Source organism: Mustela lutreola, chromosome 14 (assembly GCF_030435805.1).
Source record: "Mustela lutreola isolate mMusLut2 chromosome 14, mMusLut2.pri, whole genome shotgun sequence".
Lineage (NCBI taxonomy): Eukaryota > Metazoa > Chordata > Mammalia > Carnivora > Mustelidae > Mustela > Mustela lutreola.
Window position 1 is genome coordinate 54815174 of NC_081303.1, and position 24023 is coordinate 54839196.

A 24023-nucleotide genomic window follows, 5' to 3' on the forward strand; every position below is an offset into this window, starting at 1 on the left:
CTTCTGATTGCTTAGCAATTCCCTTAGGCTGAGTAAAGATTAGCCTTTTTTCTCCTGCAAACTCCGTTCTATGCTTGCCTATCTACCATCTTGATAGTATTATAAGAGAAGAGGGGAGAGATGACAGGAAAAGAGGTGGTTCCAAAAATAAAACCAAGTAATCACTGAGACAGGCTCTGTTCCTTCACACGTGTCCTGGAATACAAAAGCTCCAGGTGGCATTCCTCAAATTCTCAACATGCTTCTGACCTTACAAAAGCCCAGGAGGGGCTGAAGTTTATAAACTGATCCAGGAGACTCTTAAGTACCAAGTACAGCAAAGAGGACAGGATATAATCTCTGAATCTTCAATGATCTGGTTTTTATTTTCCCAAGTTAAGGTTTGTTTCCAAGTGGGGCCCAATTTTTCATTTTATCTCAAACAGTTCCACTTTTACTTCAAAAGCCATGCTTCCAGGCAAGTTATCACAGCTGCTGGTCTATCTGCTCCACATGCTGTATGCCTGTTTTTGGTTTCAATACAGAAAGGCGATATTCTATGTAAAGGGAAAAATTAACTGATTTGATCGAGTTTCCTCCCACTCCCCCCAAGCACCATTCTCATTTTCCTTCTCAGTGCTATAGATATTCACGTGGGAATTAGAGAAATTCTGTGGCTTTAGAGAAATAATTTCAATAAATACCTTATATTACCACCATAAAATACAGTGACTGAATAAATATTCATTGATCCTATCTGGGTAAAAGCCAAGACTGAGGTATTCTGGCACAGGAAACCAGGCAACAGCTCTTCCCAGAAGGAACTGGGTGTTTTGCTGTTTTTTTTTCACATGGCTTCGCATGGAGTAGGAAGTGGGGCCCCATGGAGAGGCAAGATTTTAAGCCTGACCACAATTAGGTTCCAGGTATACTGAAGTCTTAGGGGAAGGGCTGGGAGCTTTGAGATGAGCCACATGGGAAAGAGGATCTTGAAAAATGAGGACACTGAAATCACAAAGCAAAGAGGGCACCATGGCCAGAGGCGGAGGGAATGGAGCTTCCAGACATGGACTGGGGGCTGGAACTGGAACTCACCCTTACTCCTAGGAGGTATGTACCAGTGAATAAGAGATCTGAAGTAGAAAGAGTTGTCCACCAAATACAAACACTCCAGGTATGCGAGCCACCCTGCGGAGGGACCCCTGCAACACAGAGGAATCAATGTTTAACTTACTTCAAATAAAAGTGCTGGATGTTCCCAGCACCAAAAGAGTGAAGAGTGAAACTGACTGGGATCAAATGGCAGGGTTTTTTGTTTTTGTTTTTTTGAGAGAGAGAGAGAAAGAGCGCATGAGCGTGAAAGCAGGGGGAAGGTGAGAGGGAGAAGCAGACTCCCCACTGAGCAGGAAGCCCAACTCAGCAATCTATCCCAAGACCCTGGTATCATGACTGGAGCCAAAGGCAGATGACCAAACAACTGAGCCACCAAGGCCCCCAAAGATGGTTTTTTTGTTTTGTTTTGTTTTGTTTTTGTTTTAAAGCAAAAAGAGAAGAGATAACAGAGAAGTGTGAGAAATAGGTGGGATCAAATTCATGTAAGGCTGTCCACATCTCAAGAAATTCCAGGAACACCAACATTTCTTTCACTGCACAAACTGCCACACCCCAGGAAGCCAAGTGGATCCTAAACTTTGAGCTGGATGTGTAGAAAACAGATTTCGAGTTTACTCCTTTGGCAAGTGGTTTGTGTGTGTTCTGCCTATGGAAACAAGTGTGTATATTGATACTTGGTGGCCACAGAAGAGGACTATAGTAGGGACAGAATGTCCACCAAAGATTAAGGCTCCTATTTAACATAACACCTAGTCAAGGACTACATTTCCAACGCCACTAGGATGGGCCCTGTAACTGAGCTATATATACACAAATATAACCGAACATTCCATAAAAAGGAATTTTTAAACCTACCCACTAAATCAAAAAGTGAGCAGGGGAGTGCAATGAATTCCATCTGAATAAATTTTTCACATTAAATAATAAATGGTTCTAATTATTATAGTAACTTAAACTTGTGTAAGTTTCAAATATATAAGCCAAGTAAGAATTCTATATCCAGCATTATAAGAGGCTAGATCTCCTCTAACTGAATACCTTTATAATATGATAGCTTTTAAAGTATTTTTTTTTAATTCATCTGATTTGGCAAGAAAAAATGGGAAAATCATCAGAGGCCAAAAATGATACGGGGAAGCCAGGTACAGAAACCAATACCTCCCTAAAAAGCATCTAAAGTGACTTGCTTTTAACTTACTAAATGTAAAAATGGGGGGTGAGCGGGGAAACAAAACAAAAACCTGAAGGCATCTAAAAATTGAGAAGTCAGGGGCGCCTGGGTGGCTCAGTGGGTTAAGCCGCTGCCTTCAGCTCAGGTCATGATCTCAGGGTCCTGGGATCGAGTCCCGCATCGGGCTCTCTGCTCAGCAGGGAGCCTGCTTCTCTCTCTCTCTATCTCTATCTCTCTCTCTCTCTGCCTGCCTCTCCATCTACTGTCAAATAAATAAATAAAAATCTTTTAAAAAAATTAAATAAATAAAATAAAAATTGAGAAGTCAGATCACAATCCTCCAAAAGGCCAGTAACCCCCACCACAAAATGAACACAGTAGACTCACCTTATACAAATAGCCCCCGCAAAAGAAGACAAGAAAATCACCTGACCAGCACAGGCCACAGATAGAGAAAAGAAGTCTCACCTGAAGACTCCTAATAAGGCTAACTTCCTTAGAGATGCAGGATCAGAATTTACATTACTTTTGTGGTCTGAAAAACCTCAAGTAGAGAATTGGGTTAAACTAGCCCAAATTGTGGTGCCCCTAGATACTTGGAAGAGGCAAACATAAATTCTCTCTGGAGAAATTACCTCAACCTCAGGCTTGAAACAATTCCTACAGATAGAAGACTCCGGCGTCATAAGCTCACAATCAAAACAAAGTCACCACAGGAAATAATACTGTGTGAGTGAGACACCTACAACAAATAACTGAACAGACCCAAAAAAAACTTCAGGTGTTTAAATAATAAGACAGAATATAAAACATGAATAACCAATGTTTTAAATTGTAAAAACAAACAAACATCTGGGGCACCTAGGTGGCTCAGTCTGTTAAACGTCTGGCTCTTGGTTTCAGCTTGGGTCATGATCTCAGGGTAGTGAGACTGAGCCTTGCTTAGCTTGGCACTGGGAATGTAGCCTGCTTAAGATCTCTCTCACCCTTTGCAACCACCTCCTGTCTAAAATCTTAAAATTTCATCAAGTAAATATTTTTTTAAAAAATAATAAAAGTATAAAAACATGATTCACCAGATTAGTAAAGCTGTAAACAGAAATGAAAAATGCATTATGAAGATTAGAAACCCAATGGACAGGTTAAAATAACTTGACACAGAAGAAAATTAATGAACTGGAAAAGCTGAAGACTAAATGCAAAATGTAACAGTAAGAGACAAAAAGATGAAAAACATGGAGCCTAAGAAGCTAGGAAACATGAAGCTCAAACTGAGAAGATAAAATACAGATCTATTTGGATTTCCAGGGAAATATTCTAGAAAGAAATGAAGCGTAACTGAAGAAATACTGATGAGGAACTAAGGAAATATGCCCATCCTTCAGGTTTAGGTATCCCCCAAAATCACAAGCCAGGTGAACAAAGAAATCTACACCTAGACTTGTTATAGTGAACTTAAAAGAATAAAAAGGTCTTAAAAGCAACCAGAAAAAAATAGAACAATGCAATTGAAAGCAGACTCCTCAAAAACTAAAATGGAAACTCAAAAATAGCCCCAGAGAATCTTCAAGGTACTGACAAAAAATAATTCTTAAACTCCAAATGATTTTTGACACAGGTGCTATGACCCCTCAGTAAGGAAAGGACAGTCTTTCCAACAAAAAGTCCTGGGAAAACAGGATCTTTACATGCAAAGAATGAATTCAGACCCTTACCTTGCACTATAGACACAAACTCAAAATGGATCAAATACCTAAACGTTAAGACCTCAAACTATAAACCTCTTAAAAAATAAAAAAATATAAAAAAATAAAAAACAGTAGAAAAGCTTTATGACATTGGACTTGGCAATAATTTCCTGAATGGGATACCAAGAGCACAGGCAACAAAAAAAGTAATTTTTTTAAAAAAAAAGTGGACCTACACCTAAAGTAAAAACTGTCCACCACGTGACAAAAACCAACAGAGTAAATAGGCAACATGTGGAATGGGAGAAAGTATCTGTAATATGTCTAATAAGTGGTTAACACATAAAATTTATTAAAAATGCCTACAACTTAACAAAAACCACAGAAATTTTTAAAACAAAGGACTTGAATACACATTTCTCCAAAGAGAATATACAAATGAATATAGCTATAGGAATATAGAAACAGTGTGTGTGTGTAGTTTAATACCAGTATAGTTAATATACAGTGTGGTGTTAGCTTCAGGGTTACAACATAATAATTCAACAATTCCAAAGATTATTCAGTGCTCATCAAGGTAAGTGGTATTGTTTTGTTTTGTTTTGTTTTTTTTGAGAGGGGAGGAGCAGAGGGAGGGAGAGAGACTCTCAAGCAGTCTCCATGCCCAGCAGGGAGCCAACACAGGGCTCAGCCTCACAACCCCGAGATTATGACCCAAGCCAAAATCAAGACTCAGATTCTTAACCAACTGAACCATCCAGGTACCCTAAGAGAAGCGTATTCCTAATGCCCTTCACGTGTTTCACCCATTCTCTACCCCCAGGTCCCCATATGGTAAACCTCTGTTGTCTACAGTTATGAGGTTTTTTGGGTTTGTCTTTCCTTTTTTCATTTATTCAAGTCCACACATAAGTGAAATAATCTTCCTCCAACTGCATTATTTTACTTAGGATTATATTTTCTAGATCCACCCCTGCTATTGCAAACAGCAAGATTTTATTCTTTACAGCCAAATAATACCCCCTGATATATATGCCACATCTTTATCCATTCATCTTTCAACAGACACTTGGGCTACTTCCATAGTTCACCTATGGTAAATAATGTTGCTATAAATATATAAGGGTACAGATAACCCTTTAAATTACTGATTTCATATTCTTTGAATAAACACTCATTCGTGTAAGTACTGGATGGTAGAGTCGTTCTCTTAGCTTTTAAGGAAACTCCACATGGTTTTCCACAATGGCTGCACCAGCTTACATTCCCAAGAGTGCAAGAGGGATCCTTTTTCTCCACATCCATGCTGATACTTGTTTCTTGCATTTCTGATATTAGCAATTCTGACAAGTCTAAGGTGGTATCTCTTTGTGGTTTTGATTTGCATTTCCCTGATGAGTGAAGTTGATCATCATCTGTTGGCCATATGAATGTCCTCTTTGGAGAAATGTCCGTTCATGTCTTCTGCCCATTTTTTTTTTTAAGAAATCTTTATATTTTTCTTTTACTACACACCAATGTCTAAATTCAGATTTATTCCATCAGTTCGAATTAGCAGTCAAAGCTTAGTGGTCAAAGAATGGTATTCTTTTTTTTTTTTTTCTTTAAGATTTTATTTATTTGACAGACAGAGATCACAAGTAGGCAGAGAAGCAGGCAGAGAGAGAGGAGGAAGCAGGCTCCCTGCTGAGCAGAGAGCCCGATGCGGGGCTCAATCCCAGGACCCTGGGATCATGGCAGAGGCTTTAACCCACTGAGCCACCCAGGCACCCATCTTCTGCCCATTTTTAATTCGATTATTTAGGGGTTTCTTGGTGTTGAGTTGTGTAAGTTCTTTATATATTTTGGATACTAGCCCTTTATCAGTAGGTCATTTGCAAATATCTTCTCCCGTTCTGTAGGTTGTCTTAGTTTTATTGATTGTTTCCTTTGCTGTGCAGAAGCTTTTTATTTTGATGCAGTCCCAATGATTTATTTTTGCTTCTGTTTCCCTTGCCTCAGGAAACATATCTAGAAAGTTGTTACTACAGCTAATGTCAGAGAAGTTACTGCCTGTACTCTTCTAGTATTTTTATGGTTTCGTGTCTCACATCTAGGTCCTCAATCTATTTTGATTTTATTTTTGTGTATACCGTAAGAAAGTGGTTCCATTTTCCCAACAGTTTTTGCTGAAGAAACTCTTTCCCACTGCATATGCTTGCTTCCTTTTGTCAAAGATTAACCATGTAATAATGGATTTATCCATCACATATTCTGTTCTGTGGTTGAAGATTAATTGATCATATAATTATGGGTTTACCTCTGGGCCTTCTATTCTATTCTACTAACCTATGTGTCTGTTCTGTGCCAGTACCATAGTGCTTCCATTCCTATAGCTTTGAAATACAAACTGAAGTCTGAAATTGTGATACCTATAGTTTTATTTTTTTCAAGATTGCTTTGGCTATTGGTGCCATTTAAAGCCCCATATATATCTTAGGACTGCTTGTTCTAGTTCTGTGAAATACGCTATTGGTATTTTGATAGGGATTGCATTAAATGTATAGACTGCTTTGGGTACTATAGATACTATTTGTTCTTCCAACCCATGAGAATGGAATGCCTTTTTTGGGGGGAGGGGGATCTTTGTTTTTTCTTCAACAGTGTTTTATAGTTTTCAGAGTTCAGGTTTTTCACCTCTTTGGTTAAGTTTACTCCTGGGTATTTATTTTTTGGGTGCAGTTATAAAAGAGATTGTGTATTTCTCTTTCTACTGCTTGTTAGTATATAGAAGGCAATGGATTTCTGTACATTGATTTTGTATTCTGCAACCCTACTGAATTCATTTATCAGTTCTCGTTTTTTGATGGATCAAGGTTCTCTACATATAGCTTGTTATCTACAGATCATTTTCTTTCTAACCAATCTAGATGTCTTTCATTCCTATCTCTTGTCTGATTGCTGTGGCTAGGACTTCCAGCATTATGTTGAATAAGTGTGCTCAGAGTGGACATGCTTATCTTGTTCCTGACCTAAAAAGTAAAGCTCTGTTTTCCCTCCACTAAGACTTTAGCTGTGGGTTTTTCATGTTAAGGACTTTATTATGTTGAGGTTATGTTCCCTTCAAACCTACTCTGTTAAGAATGTTTAATCCTGAATGGATATTGCATTTTGTTGAATGTTTTTCTGCATGTACTGAAATGATCATAGTGTTATCTGTTCTCTTCTTGATGTGACATAGCACATTGACTGATTTGTGAATATTGCACAAATATTCATCCTTGCAACATGGGAACTTGATTGTGGTTAATGAGCCTTTTAACATATTTTTGGGTTAAGGATTTTTGTTATTACTTGTTAAGGATTTTTGCATCTATATTCCGAGACTTTGCCCTGTAATTTTTTGGGGGGGAGGGTGGTTTCTTTGGTTTTGAAATCAGGGTAATGCTGGTCTCATGGAAGGAATTTGGAAACTTTCCTTCTATTTTTTAGAATAGTTTAAGAAGAGTAAGTATTAACTCTTCTTTAAATGTTTGGTAGAATTCAAATGTAAAGCTGTCTGGTCCTGTACTTTTGTTTGCTGGGAGTTTTCTGATTACCAGCAGTGAAACTGCATCAGTAATCAGTCTTTTCCAATTTTCTATTTCTTTCTGCTTCAGTTTTGATAGGTTAGGTGTTTCTAGGAATTCATCCATTCCTTCTAGGTTATTCAGGTTTTAGCATACAGTTTTTCATAATATTCTCATTACCTTTTGTATTTCTCTGGTATTAGTCATTTCTCCTCTTTCATTTCCGATTTTGTTTGAGTCTTTTTGATGAGTCTGGCTATAGGTTTATCAATTTTGTTGATCTTTTCAAAGAACCAGCTCCTGCTTTCTTTGATCTGTTCTATTGGGATTTTTTAGTTTCCGTATTTCTGCTCTAATCTTTATTATTTCCTTCCTTCTGTTGGTTTGGGGTTTTGTTTGTTCTTCTTCTAGCTCCTTTAGGCTTAAGTTTAGGTTGAGATTTTTCTTGCTTCTTGAGATACGCCTGTATTGGTAAAAACTTTCCTCTTAGAATTACTTTAGCTTCATCCTAAAGATTTTGAACCATTTTCATTTTTCTCCATGTTGCTTTTTATCTCTTCTTTGATTTCTTGGTTGACCCATTGTTTAGTACCATGTTATTTAACCTCCATGTATTTGTGTTCTTTCCAGATTTTTTGTGGTGAATTTCTAATTTCATAGTGTTGTGATCAGAAAATATTCTTAAGGATCAAATTCATACTATGCATTTGTTGAGACTTGTTTTTTGACCTGATCACTTTCAGGTAATGTCCCATTTGCACTTGAAAAGGTACATTATCCTGTTTTGGGGTGGAATGTTATGACTATGTTAAATCTATCAAGCCCAGTGTGTCATTCAAAGCTTGTTTCCTTGTTGATTTTTCATTTGGATAATCTGTCCATTGATAATAAGTGGAGTGTTAAAGTCCCCTACAATTACAGTATTACTATCAATTAGTTCCTTTACATTTCTTATTAACTGCTTTATGTATATAGTAAACATCTTTAACCTTTGAGACACTAACACTTATACAACTAATTGTTTAGTGTGTGCCTTATAACTGACAATATGTTTTCATGTGCATTGTCCTCTTTGTTATCCCAGTGATCTTTTTGACTATGGAATATTTCATGCATCTATTTCCCAAATATTAGCAAAACAAGTCAAGAGGTCTTCTTTTGTAATTCACAAACACAATTTCATTCAGGCAGTAACTACGATGCCTCTCTTTATAGAGAGGGCTAAACTCAAGTTGCCAGCTTCCCACTGGTGACTGGGGCAGTAAGCCAGGATACAGAGAAATGAAGTGGGATCAGGTGGTCTTCTGAAAGTGCCTCGCTCTGCCCAGAATCAGTCTGGAAGCCTCCTTCAGACAACGCAGAGAAGCCAAGCTGAACATATGCTCACAGAAGGGGAGTCAGGAAACAACTAGGACGTCAACATCCACATCTTGGCATAAGCTACTAACCCTTAAACAACACTTCCAACTTCTCTCCATAGGGAAGAGGAAAGAAAAGCCTACATTTCAGTGAATTTAGTGACATATCCCAAAATATACCTTTCCCAAATTCACAACCCCTGAGAGGAGTCCACACGGGACATTTTCAAGTTGGCACTGTCTCAAAACATTGCTTGTCTTGTGTTAATGTGTTTATTTGGTTTCAAAGGATTGTCTTGCTCACCCACAGGCAGTCAAAAGAACACACAGCATTGTCAGCCAGATTGGCTGTAACCATTATCGTAACCTTTGCTATATCTGCTGACATTCTGTTTCTGTTCCCAGTCCAGATGTCACAAATAATGGAGTATATTCTCTCATTATGTGCATTAGTGTCCAGGAATGCCAACATAATTCAATGAACTGTTTGATATTTGAAGAAAGAACTTTATTTTTGTAAACTATTCAAATTTTCCAGCTGCCACCTACCAACCAGGGCATTCATGGCCTACAATCTCTCCTGAACTTTCCATAGATATAATGCTCAATTATGCTAAAAATAGCATGGTTTTCTATTAATCAAATCAGCTGGAACCTACCATAAGAGTAGCATGAGTTTCACTACTCTTCTGAACAATAATAAGTTTGCTGGTAAAAATTTTGATCCCCAATCTCTATTTCAAGATGCAAGAAGGTTATGCAGATATGGCCTCAAACCATGCATACATAGTCATGGAGTCAAAAGCCACCAATTTTCTGACCTCATTAATGAACCCTTGCTTGCATTTCTCCACACACGTTGGGGTGGAGAAATATCAATATGTCACAGAAGAAAATACTCCCCCCCCCCCAACTGTCTACGCAACTTCAACTGAGCTGTGTCTCGCATTGTTTGAAATCCATTCTTTTTAGGGTAACTACTGTTCTTTTTTGCTGATTCTAATGATCAACTGTCCTCTTATTAGATGGTCCTACAGCATTTGACATGTCCGTGTCACTAAATATTCCCACATTTCCTCCAATCAATTGATTTCTGTTTCCCAGTTTTCTTTGCTAACTCTTCCCCTTCCCAAATGTGTTCAATCATCTAATGTTTTCTTCTTGGACTGCTTACTTTTCTCGTACTAGTCTTCCTAGAAAATCTTATGTGAGCTCATAGCTTTAAACAGCATCCATATTTTGATTATCTCCAGGTCTAAATAGTTAGCCTCAATCTCTCCCCTAAGCTCCAGACTCAAATATGCAACTATTCCTCATCTCCACTTGATTGTGTAACAACACATCTCACAACTAATGTACCTAAAAGAGAAGTCTTGATTTTCCACCTACAAGTAACTCTTCTCAGTAAACGACAACATTAGCCACCCTGTGGCTCAGGTTAAAGCTTGGGAGTCATCCTTAGTTCCTTTTTTTTTTCCCCCTGTACACTCCCAAACTCATCTACCAGGGTACAGCAGTTCCACAAAAACTAACCCCAGAGTCTGACCAATTCTGACCATCTCCACTGCTACAATTTTAATTCAAGACATCATTTCTCACTTAAACTCACAGCCCCTTGGTGAGTTTGGCTTTCATGCTGTCCTTCCAAAGGGCTTCCTACACACAGTAGTCAAATGATCTTTATAAAGCAAAAATTGGGTAATACCATTCCCCCTAATAATTATAGTCTAGTACAGCTTCCAATGTAAGTAAAGTCAAATCCAAATCCAAATATTTCACTCATAAGGTCCTTTATCATCTAAGGCCTTTACCATCTTAAGCCTAACTCCCTAATTTCAACCTGTACCACTCCCTTCTTACCACCCTGTCTACAGTCAACTACTTTTTTGCCTTCATACATACCAGGATCCCTCCCATATCTGGCCTGTGAATTTTCTTTTCTCCCCCTGTTTCCATCAGTTCTTCCAACATCTCTCATCATTCTGATCTCCCAACATCACTTCAGTTCCTAGAAGAGCTTTCCAGCACCAGCCTGAAGTAACCCATTTCTTCCAATCCCCACTTTTTTTTTAAATCTTCATTTTCAAACCTTTAAAGTAATGTTGTCCTTTTGTTTATTTACATATGTATTTCCTCTCTTTCTCACAGAATGGGGCTGTCATTAGAACCTTGCATTTTTTCATTAAAGGCATTACCAGCTCATACTACATTACCTAAATAAAATACAGTATGCACTTGAATGAACAAACATAGAAAGGTGTCTAAGAGCTCATATTTGATTTTTTTCATAGAGTATTCTCTTCTGAAATCCTAGAAGGTAGAATTATGTTAAAACATTGGAAAAATCTGAAAGTTGCAACTGCTTCATATGAAGAAATGTACTAGAATGCCCAATAATAAGCTGTCTCTTTTTCAGACATAAGCAGCCACACCTTCAGTAATCAGCCTTTACTCATCTGGGACACTACTGAACGGAATAAATTTGACCTGACACTAGACATGTATGTTATTTATGTCCTTTTTAATACGGTTTCCACTCTCCTTCTAAGTCCCAGAACCATCTTCTTCAGCAAGATAGTTCGTGGACATCTTGAGGAAATCAAGAATACCAAGAATGTCAATATTTTCACTAAACACATTTCTCATTTTCAAGTCATCCAGTGTGATATGTACGGCTGAACTGAATGGGGCTCATTTCTTCAGTCCTTGGAGAACACCAGGGTACAACTCTAAACTACACAACATGCAACACAGTAGACAAGCCCAGAATCTAGAGTCAGATCACCTAGGTTCTGCCATTGCCGATCAGGCAAGATAATGAACAGCTTTAGGCCTGTTTTCTTCTCAAAATGAAGATAAGAATACTAACACAGCTCACAGGGGCCAGAGGCAGAATTATGGAGATAATATGTATGCAAGAGAATTCATTCTTAAAAAATGAACCTGGATTCTTGGGGGCCTCAGTGAAGAGAATGAGGTGGTTAGATAGCTAGAGCTGAATAGGGCAGACGGACACTCACCACCCATCCCTGCCTTCTACAGTATTCCTATACAACAGCAGGGGCCAGAAAGCAAAGGCTATGTTCCCAGACAATTCTGTAGCCAGGATTCTGGATGCAAATTCAATTCCACCAAAGTGATGTGCTCATATGGAATTGTCTACGCCTGAGTCCGAGATCATCCACCAGCTACGGTTTCTGCTAAAAGGAAGGTCAACATTCCATATGCAAAGGTAGCCTCCGTGGCGACAGTCATGGCAGCAGCTTCCTGATCTTTGGATTGCAGCTGCAATAGGAGGTCTTGAGCCAGTGTTCCAGTCCTGCTCTTATTCAAACCCTTTCGCCATTTTGTGAGCTCCTAGTCTTCTGTATTAAATGTCTTTCTGGTCTGAAACACCAAGCATGGCTCCTGGATCCAGTACTGAAAGTTGATTTACGTTTTATGATCACAACAGTAGTATGCATAGAGTGTGACTATGGACCAGGTATTGTTCTATGTCTTCACATAAACTGACTTACTTAATTCTCTGACAAACCTGTGAGGTAGTTCCTTTTACTGCATTCTGGCTCTGCAAGGAAAGAAACTGACAAATGGATTAACTTGCTCCCAAACACATACCTAACTAAGTGGCAAAGGCAAGATTCAAACTGAGGCAGTCTGGTTCTAGTGATACACTCAACCAAGCCTCCCAAAGACACAAAACAAATTATCACCTACCTTAACGGCCCAAGCTTCCAACATCAGACACAGGTAGTTCTGGAAAGAATCCTGGATACTATTTAGTTCAATCCCCTCATTTTATACATGAGAAAACTGAGCCTCTGAGCAGTTATATGATATAACTCACACAATAAATAAAATTCAGGGGTGGAATAAATTTTTTTAACCCCAACTGCAGGATCTCCTGATTTTTTTTTCCTAATTTTTAACATTTCCTTCCAAAATATTTGATTACTGCTTATACGTATACACCTGGAGAGCTGTTAAGCTTTAGAAGTCCTCAAGATTCTAGAAACTTCTGTTGAACTTTTTTTTTTTTAATTAATACGGGAAGAGGAACTGTCTACAGTACAAAAAAGGACACTAATTTTAAAACTCGGTGTTTACCACTGAACTTCTGCATTTTAAACTGCATGAAGGAAATCTGGCCTTGAGCTATTACAAGCAACATATAACTTTCATAATTAGATCATTTCCACTTTAATTTTCTGCCATTCCATATGGCATAAATTGTGAAAAATCTATAAGGGTTAACAAAATGCTTTGTTTTTAAAGAGATGCAGTACATGGTCTTTTCAACACATGTGGTATGCATTTTTAATTCTGATAATTAGCAAGATATGCAAAACTTGAATACCCATGGCCCATGGGTAAAAGTGCTACTGGGCATTCATGTCCCCAGATTTCTTTGGTTTCAGTGATAATTGGAATCTAAAAACAGATTAACATTTTCATCTTAATAACCTTAGAACAAAAAAAAAGGAAAAATTAGATCAAGCTCATAGATTTTTCTGTGATATGATCAAAGATTATCATTGTTGCATTACAGAAATGACCTTGAAGTGATCTGGATTCTGAAAACTCAAAACTAGGAGCTGACTTTCGGAGGTTTTATTTGTGTTGTGCATTTTTTTTTTTATTTATTTGCACAACTTTAATCTCTTGGATTGGAATTCCAAACCCCTGATAATTAAAAAGAGAATCTGCAACGAGATAACATTTTCTCTCTGCCAGATTGCCCAAGTAGCAACCCGGCTGGGCAACAACAATCATGGAAAATGATGCATACAAGTCCCAGAACAGTGATAAAAATGCCAGCATGTGTTTATTCCTCAGCAGTAAATAACCCCCCAATTATTCACACTGTCTAAAGTGCATCTCCCTAAGGAAACCTTTCTCCCCTGGCAGCTTCAGCATGAGCTCACACAGCAAGGCCACAGGTAAAATTGGGGGGGGGGGGGGGAGTGGCAGGGATCTTCCCAAAATGTCCTGGTAAAGGCGGGTTCCTCAAGCCCCATCCTGTGTCTTTAAAATAGAGATAATCAGGCAATTTAAATAATTCCACACATCAGGCTGTTGATTTATTGTGAGGCAAATTAACTAAATTTTTACAAACGTGTTTAAAAAAAAAAAAAATCACTGATTTCGAGCATAGATAGGAAGCTAGGACATTAGAGAAACTCTGGCAATAGCCCCCAACTTTTTCATTAAGTATATTTTTGTTAACTTCTTATCTCGTGTTGTAAAACATTTCATTATAAATCTGGTAAGTGTTCATTTATTTATATTTTAACAAATAGCAAGTTTAATCACCAGAGCCCTGATTAAGAGATTAACAACAAAATCCCAGACAAAAGCAAAACAAAACAGTGTTTTACTGCGATGTGCAGGATGATGGAGAGGAACCGCCTGATTTCAATATCCGTCAGCATGATGGGAAAGACTTCGAGGACCCCCTGCTATGCCTGCCATACCTAAATACATGAAAAACAGACTATTGGAACGATTTTGTTTTTTTAAAGCAACAATTATGGAAGAAAATACTTCAGTCATTCCCCTGGAAACTGCTTCAACACAAAACCACCCTCAAATCATATTGAAAAATCATATGGTCTTTGTCTTTTATTGTCACTGCCTTAATAAGAGGTGCTCTTGGGAGGACTAAGCCAGACTTTTGAGTTATAAAAATTCAGCACAGCGTGATGTTTTATTTAAGAAGATTCCTTCACCTCTGACTGGATAAATGGTGGATAATGCCACCACTTAGCATTCTAAGGTTGCTTTCTGACCACAGTGGCTCTATGGCAGTCTTTGCTTTATAAATCGCAATACTAGCCATTAGAAAAAGCTGTGACTTAATGGTGAGTGCACACCAACTTTTCCATGGATCCGACTGCTCCTTCCAAAATCTCACTCTGCACTGCAGCCTCTCATGTACAGTCCCACTTGTTATATTTAGTAACCTGTTCTGTGTATTGTTTACTCACTGAGGATCCAGGGAGTAACCCCACAGATGTTATAAAACACGTAGCAATTTCTAAGAAATTAGTCATCAGCATTAGTTAATGACTTGTTTGATGGTTGCATCCAAAGGCAAAGGCCAATGAGCTCCACTTACCTCTAACAGGCTACTCATTAACTATATTAACAACCACTCTTGCCAATGAAAACTATAATTAACAGTGTGTTGGCAAATAAACTGCCAGCAAACATAGTTAAGTAATTGCAGAGAGTTAAAATGTTTGGTTTTGCTCTTCAAAATTTAGAGTAGACGATCATTAAATTCAAATTGACTACACACTAAAAATATATCTTCATTTGGGCCTTCTACTTTTTTTCTACTATTGGTCTATTTCACTTTTTTTCTTGGTTAAATGACTTTCAGCCCTGGATCCTCCGTTGCTGCATCCACCACCTCACAGCTTTTAAACACATCCCTCCTCCCCCAACCCCAAGCTCTCACCACCACCTTCCACAAGGAGGCTTTCTCATGTTAATCACTCCTTTTTAAACCAAACTCAATTGCCAGATGTGATTCATATAATGTTTAACTCACCCTTCTCAAACACTGATTTTTATATAACACTATATATTTCCCTAATCATCTTACTATTTCTCTGAATCTTTGCTAGTGATTCTCCTTCACCCCACGTATTTACTAAGGCAATCTCCTAAAACAATCCTAGGCCCAATGACCTCTTCCTCGCTCTGTCTTTGAGGACCATAGCTAAACTACTCTCTGTCTCTCATCTTCTTTCTCTGGACCTTAAACTAGATGTTCATATGCCTCCGCCCTCCAACTCTGAACTCCTGAAGGACAGGAGTTTTGTCAGCCTGAAAATTAGGAACTTAAATGTTTAGGCAACAGACTTGGAATCAGATAAACTCTGATAATCTGAAGGCATCTTCTAATATAAGGATGTCCCTCCTTAGCTAATCTCACACACGTGTGCACACGTGTGTACCTTGAGCCTTTCTCCTGATTCTTAAATTCAGTTATCCAGGAACGTGAGATCAGTGGATGATGTTACCAAGCTAATAATGGTACCAGATGGCATTAACAAGAGGAGAGACTGTGACAGATGTCATGAAAAGTGATCAAGATTTAATTTCAATACATGCAGAATTTTAGGTTTACAGGACACATGCCAGGCATACTTGACCTTCCTTCCCTCTCGACAAAAACCAATTTTTCAGCTAAGACCCCTTCCTCTTGCCCTTTTAGAGCCTCTATTCTAGCGGGGAGTTTACAGTCTGTTTCCCATTAAAATACTGGAGGTGGAGGAGAAGACACTCCTAAAGACAAATGCTTGCTATACTGAACAAACCCAAGGTTAAGGGAGAATTGTGACCAGAGTGCTGATGTTCATGCTCACATAGTGCTGACTGCAAACATAGCTGCAAACTTCTAGAGGGAAACAGGGCCCTCTGGTTCTTATTGAAGGCCAAGTCTCATTCAGGGGCAAGTACTGAATCTTCACCAAGCTTCCCGGGGAAAAACGTGGAGACTGCAGACAGACATATTGAGCCCTCTTAAGCATTCAGAATAGATTCACTAAAGAAAGCCTAAAACCTGAGGCTGGGGGAGGGGAGGAGAATGTCACATGTACCCCAAAAAAGATAAGACAGGATGCGAAAGTGCTAAAGGGGCACAATGTGCGCTCCGATTCTAAAACTAAAATGCTTCCATATGTTGTTGCATATTTGGAGCGCTTTAAAATGAAAAGAATTCTTGCCTACATTACTGTTATTTTACATTTACATCACACAATAGCCATAATATAGCAACAACTCTCATATACTGAATATTTTACCAAGAATCCAATATTGTGCTAACCCTTTCTATGCTTTTTTATTTAATACTGGGAACAAGCTTCTAAGACTATTCATTAATGAGTGAATAAATGAGTCATTCAGCAAATCTACTGATCATCCTAGGTCTGCATCCTAGGGTCATTCAGCAAATCTACTGATCATCCTAGGTCTGCATCCTAGGTCAATAGGATCGAGATGGAGACCATGGACATAATCCAATAGAGCCTCTCACTCCAGTGCTGCATGGTTTACAAAGTAAATTAATACATTGTACCTTTTATCTTTACAACAGAGTGAAAGAGATAAAACAGGTGTATTACTCCATTTTACTAATGAAAAAATTGACAAAGATCATGTGACATTCAAACTCTAGCTTTTCATCTGGAGTACAGCTTTCCTTTTTATACTACAGGTAGGTCCTCTTATTCTCCCCCTTTCACAGATCAAAAAAAAGCTAAGAAACATTAATACCCCGTCTAAAGTCACACAGATGGTAAATGGAACTGGAACTGCAACAAGTATCCATTTTCCTCCAAAAGCCCATGCTTTTAATTACTGCCACTGGCAATGAGCTGTAGCAAATCCTTGCATGAAACCTGTTGTGTTCAATACTGAATGTGGACAAGGTTGAAAGCGTGAGTGGATAAACATGAAAAATCTACCTTAATTCCTAAAGATAAGCCAAACATAAATTACTGTCTCCAAGTAGTAAGAAAACATTCAAGAGTTAAGAAAGCCCAATACTCAATGTAGCTAAAGAGTTACAAATCTACTATAAGAATCCAGCCAATTTTAAAGGTTTCTAATAAAATTAGAAATGTTAACTGTTGAAGTTTGTATCAGTAAAACTGTTTTGATTCAGTATTTCTAGTACATCTATATATATTTAACATTTTTTTCCTTGGGATTACATAAAAATACATTTGCTACCAAATTTTGGATTAAGTCATTCTAGATTTTTCTAAATTCTCATGGACAGTTTTTATCCTTGTTTTTATCCTTGTTCACAAAAAGTCAAAATTTTGATGATCTCCAACTTCTGGGTGCTAAGCTTGAGCTCTTTTTGTGAAAATCTAATAAAAATGAGAGACTCAAATTCTTCTTCAAACTGTGTTACTGGTTTATTGCCCATGCCCACCTTAGTCTGTCTTTATACCCTCTTCCATGGTAATTTTAGTTTTAGCAATTCAGACAAATTTGACCAAGCAGAAGCAAAAACGTGGTATGAAACTAAGTAGGCATTTTGAAATCTTACAGAAAACAAATATGATGTATTAAAGAAAGGAGTCTTTCAATTGTTTTAATTTTGAAACTCCTCTTTTAAATGATGCATTAATACTCAGTTTTCTACAAGTGATATTAATTGGCATCCACTTAGGTCTTCTGTTTGGGGAAGAAAGGCTATTGACATTGTCATTACAGTTTATTCTAATGTTCAAAGTTAATGTCCTGACTGCTTCTGGTTCTCCAGCAGTAAAATGGGCAAACACAATGTAATTATGTGCAATTTGAAATTTTCCAGAACCTTTTTAAAAAACTAAGAGAAAGGGTAAAAGCATACCAGCTATTGGCACAGAAATCAAAGAGTGTTTTTCTCTATCATTCTTGGATACTATTAAGGATTTTGTAAATGACAAGACCATTTCAGCAGCAGAGAAGCTAGGAAAATTTAAGATTGCAAGGGTGACTTTTTTTTTTTTAAAATAAAAGGGGCTAAGATGATGTCAAATGTCAAATGATGCTGATATTATTATTATTAAATTAATACCACAACCTTGCCTATGTGTCACTTTTTATGAGTTTTACAAACCTTACCTCCTTTGGGTCTCACCACCATCCCACAACACAAAGTCAAATAGAAAGTGAATCCATTATGCTTAGAACAGTAATTTTTGCTTCCAGTCTCTTAAAAAAAAAAAAATTACTCTGAGCTTTTTTCAAGGTTTCCCATTCCTGAGAAACCTTTTCTCTGCTGAACTACTTGGCAAGTTTCTATTCATTCTTAAAGGGTTCTCACCCAGAGAGTTAATCACCACTTTTTAGTGCCACCTTTACTCCTTGAGCTCATATTATGATGCCTGTCATACTTGTTCATGTGTATGTCTTGTATAGCCTTCAATCTAACAGGGAGTTCCTTGAGGACAAGAACTAATTCTAATTTCCTTAGCATTTCCCAAGTGCTAAATAAAAATTTATTGTGGGGGGCGCCTGGGTGGCTCAGTGGGGTAAGCCTCTGCCTTCAGCTCAGGTTGTGATCCCAGGGTCCTGGGATCAAGCCTGGCATCAGCGTCTCTGCACCACAGGGAGCCTGCCCCTACCCCCCGCCTGCCTCTCTGCCTACTTGTGATCTCTGTCAAATAAATAGATAAAATCTTTAAAGGGAAAAAAAAATATCTATTGTGGTTCATAAGCAATAAATCTTGGAACACTGAAAAAGTAAATTTTTAAAAAAATTTAAGAAAATAAAAATAAAAAATCTGTTAAGTACGTGCAAATACACTAGTCAGCATGAAGATGGAGGAGATGGGAAAGACCTATTCTGCCATCAAGATACTGCACATCTACAGCAGAAACAAATCTCATTCCACAACCTCAGGTGACCAATGACTCACTTATTCTACAGTGAGGCCCGCTCATGTAACCTCAATTCATTCAGGAAAATGTTATGGAAAAACACAGTTACATTTAATTCCAAGTCTTTGTTAAGGGGTATCAGAGTTTTGTCCTTGAGAGTCATCTGTCCATGCCAGCATCTTCTGGAACATTCCTGTTTTGGTCTTGTCTTTGTTCTCAGTCTCCAAGATCCCTCCAGGTCTGGGGATTCTCACTGCTCCTTTCATATAGGTCTCAGTCAGGGGTGATCCTTCTTCTGCCCCCAATTCATGCTGGACAATATGGGATTTATTTGTTTATAACCTCCCTGAGCTCTCCTGGGAAACAGGAGCTGAAGTCCCCATGGCTCTGTGAATTCCGGAACCTCTAAGCTTCCATCACTTCCTGTAAGCTAGAGAGTCTAATATCTCATTGTTTCGAGCCCCACTAGAGTTTAAGGTCTCCTCCCTTCATGTCCTATTCTCATCTCCATACCCCAGATAGGAAAATATTTACTTCATGTCAGCAGCATGAAGCCCTCGGTCTTAATCATTTGGTTTTCCTATGCTATAAATCCCACCAGAGTCTAGATTTAAGGCTATGCAGACTTCTCTCTTTTCCAAAGTAGAGGTCTTCCTCTGAAGCCATGCAGACCTTATAATTAAGTCGTGCTAATGGAAAAAGCACCATGGAATAACAAATATAACCATGGGGGTAAGTAAAATCCTGTCACACCTCCTGTGCAAAACAAAAGATGTGCACAGGTAAGTGTACTTCCCTTCTAGCAGTCTACACTGGCTGATATAAGGACCTGAGTCAATGCAAAGGTCTGGAGTCCATGCTCTGATGAGGACAATACAATGCCCATTTACTTAGTGTCAATTCAGTTCTCTGCAAACAGAACTTTCACTGTTATAAAGTTTTCCACAGTCTCTACTGACTACCCGAAGTGGCACAGAGAATCTCACTTAGAGAGACTTATCACCCTTCCAAGAGTGACCTCCAAATTAGACTTGACTAGGCCATTAAATGTGGGTATATGGTCAATATATCACCAAATCCTTGCTGCAGCCAACAGACATCACTTAACTGGGATGTTTTTTAACTGCTGGCCCTTCCTGCTCTCCTCCCTATTACTTGCAGTTTTCAACCAGGTATCCAAGTAATTCTCAAGTTGTACTAGTATTTTTTAGGAGATTAAAAATACCAAAAACACTAAATCTTTAGTGTAAAGTTACTGTATTATCAAAAGTGATAACAGCTGTTCACTGAGAAGAAAAACAAAACTCAAGCTATTTGGGGAGTGAACATGCATTTGACCTGCTCCCTCCATGCTTTCAAACTGATGTTATTCTTGTGATGAGGGCCACACACCGCCCAGGCTGGCAGTCACAAGTAGACAACATGGCAGGTCTTTGCTTTTGTTAGCTGGGACAGTTAACTGACTCATGTCGCCTTCTTAAGCTGTGCCATCAAGACTACGAAGTGAAGTGCAACAAAAGAACTGGTTTTCGTGTTCCAAAAAATTAACTGCCTTAAGAAATGGTTCTAAGGTGGATCATTTTATTCTTATCCTGCATATTAAATAATGGCACAGTACATTTCCAGTTTACCTTTTATTAGAAGTAAAATGCTACCGATTTTAGTCAAATCGTTTACTTTTTTAAAAAATCACTTATTTTCATCCTTCTATCAACAGAGTATCCTCAGTTACTTAAAAAGTTTTCAGTTTTGGGCACCTGGGTGGCTTAGTGGATTGAGCCTCTGCTTTCGGCTCAGGTCATGATCTCAGTATCTGGGATCGAGTCCCACATCCTGCTCTCTGCTCGGCAGGAAGCCTGCTGCCTCCTCTCTCTCTCTCTGCCTGCCTCTCTGCCTACTTGTGATCTCTCTCTGTCAAATAAATAAATAAAATCTTTAAAAAAAAAAGTTTTCAGTTTTTACTGAATCATTGTTATTTTAACTAGCTAAGTTTGCTATCATTATGTGATTGCTATAAAAGATTTGATTACATCTTCTCTAAGAAACAAACTCATAAGAAACTATGAAAATCTTTGTATTTAGTGATCTCTCAAAAAAAGAATTGTTGATATTCTGAAATATACACTTAAAAGATCAGAAAGGTTAGTACTATACACATTTAATATACTCTGCCCATTACTATTTTTCACAATGTCCATACATCCTTCCCTTAATCATATCAGCTGTTTCAAACAAATTTTAAAATAAATGCAAAATATTTATCACTTGCCCCAGGTTAGATTTTTTTTTCCCTAGGTAACATACTAAACACTTATTCTTTATTTTTATTCTGAGAACCCTGATGTTTTAAGAGATCTTATTTATTTATCAGGAATGCCAAGACACTGCATCATACAAAATACTCAGTAAATTTTTGTTACACAGAAGGAAAGAAATGCATTTTCAAAGTAGAAAAAGGAGTAGGTAGCCAACAAGTCAGTAACTTTAAAATGCCCCAAATGTAATTTAGCTTTTAATTTCTACCACCAATGAAGCCCAGGAATTTACAGTTTTAATAAGCACAGTAGGTGATTCTCAAACTAGGGTTTGAGAACCACTAGCTCAGGAAAAGCTCTTTCACATTCCTCCAGGGATTAAGTATGCAGTACTCTCCAGAAGAAAGCAGTTTTCTTTAACCTGCTTTAAGCTAAACATATTCCAGGGAGGGACAAATTATTTAGGGAAATTCTTTAGGCAAATTAATTTAGGGAAAATTAAATGCCCCACAAGATAACACACAGAAATGAAGCCCAAAAGTACACTTTTATAAAAAATAAATGACCTCTGTTAGGCTCAAAATTCTAAAAGTCCATATTTACCACATGACATTATACTAAGGAAGGCCATGCATCCCCGTCAGCCACAACAACCACACTTTATGCCTACCGTCCTCCATACTGGAAGCTTAGTGTTTACTTTGGATTTTTAAGTTAAATATTAATAGTAGTTGCATTAAAACAAGATTTTCTAAAAGGATTTCGTCAATTCTTTACACATGCGGCTCCTGCCATTGGTGTCGTCCTATCATGTGGGAGATGCACACAGGGTGAAAAATGTTCACACTAATAGTTTTATAAAACCTGAAAGAGGAACAAAGGTAACCAACCGCTCCTCTTGGTTCTTTTTAGATGCTTCGTAACTAACTTTTCAATTTCAAGGACTGCATGCAGGGTCCTTGCTAATACTAATCAAATGTGATCAGCCAGGAGAGGCTAGGAACAGCCTCTTTCTTCTGGTCATAGGTGGCAGGAGGAAGAAGTATTTGATGCTGTTGCTCCTGCCAACCACCTGCACTAGCTAGGTGAGAGGTGGCTCACACCACAGTCCAAATGTTGTCTTGCAGGAGATCAGACAGCTACCAACTCAAGAGGCCAGTGGAAAGATACTACAGGCCAGAAATGTGTAACAAGAATGTGAGAAACAGGGCCTAAGCAATCCTACGACAGAGTGTAAAAATGCAATCTAAAGCAGAAGAGAAATTAAGAAAATAATCCCATTTACAACTGTACCAAACGTAAAATGCCTGTGAATAAACCTAGCCAAAGAGGTAAAAGACCCATACTTGGGAAACTGTAAAATATTGATGAGCGAAATCAGAGACACCAATACAGACATTACACGCTCATGGATTGGAAGAACACAGCGAATTTCACACTATCCAAAGCAATCTATATATTTAATGCAATCTCAATCAAAATACCAATAGGATATTTCACAGAACTGAAAAAATCCTAAAATTTATATGGAATGGAAAAAGATGCCAACAGCAAAAGAAATCTTGAAAAAGAAAGGCAAAGCTGGAGATATTCCAGGCTTCAAGTTATATTACAAAGCTGTAGTAATCAAAGCAGTGTGGTATCAACACAAAACAGGCACATAGATCTATGGAACAGAATATAAACCTACAACTATATGGTCAATTAATCTTCAACAAAGGAAACAAGAATATGCAACAGGAAAAAGTCTCTTCAACAAATGGTGTTGAGAAAATTGGACAGCTACATGCAAAAGAAGAAAATGGAGCATTACCCCCTACACAAAAACAGATTCAAAATAGATTAAAGACATAAGCCTGAGACCTCAAAGAGAGACCAGGCAAAGCTATGCTATGCTATGACATCGGTCATAGCAACATGCCTCCTGAGGCAGAGGGAGAGAAAAAGCAAAAATAAAGTATGAGGACGACATCAAAATGAAAAGCGTCTGCACAACAAAGGATAAAATCAATAAAACTAAAAGGTAACCTATGGAATGGAAGAAGGTATCTGCAAATAACCTGATAAAAGGTGAGCACCCGAAATATATACAGAACTTAACACCCAAAAACCAAATAAACCAATTAAAAAATGGGCAGAAGACATAAACAGACATTTCTCCAAAGAAAACATACAGATGACCAACAGACAATGAAAAGATGCGTAACATCATCAGGCAAATACAGATCAACACTACAAGGAGATATCCCCTCACACATATCAGGATGGCTAAAACCAAACCCACAAGGAACAAGTGTTGGCCAGAATGTGGAGAAATAGAAAACCTCATGTACGGTTGGTGGAAAGGCAAACTGATGTGGCCACTGTGGAAAACGGTATGGAGGCACCTCAAAAATTTAGGAACTGGGGCGCCTGGGTGGCTCAGTGGGTTAAGCCTCTGCCTTCGGCTTAGGTCATGATCTCAGGTTCCTGGGATCGAGTCCCGCATGGGGCTCTCTGCACAACAGAGAGCCTCCTTCCCC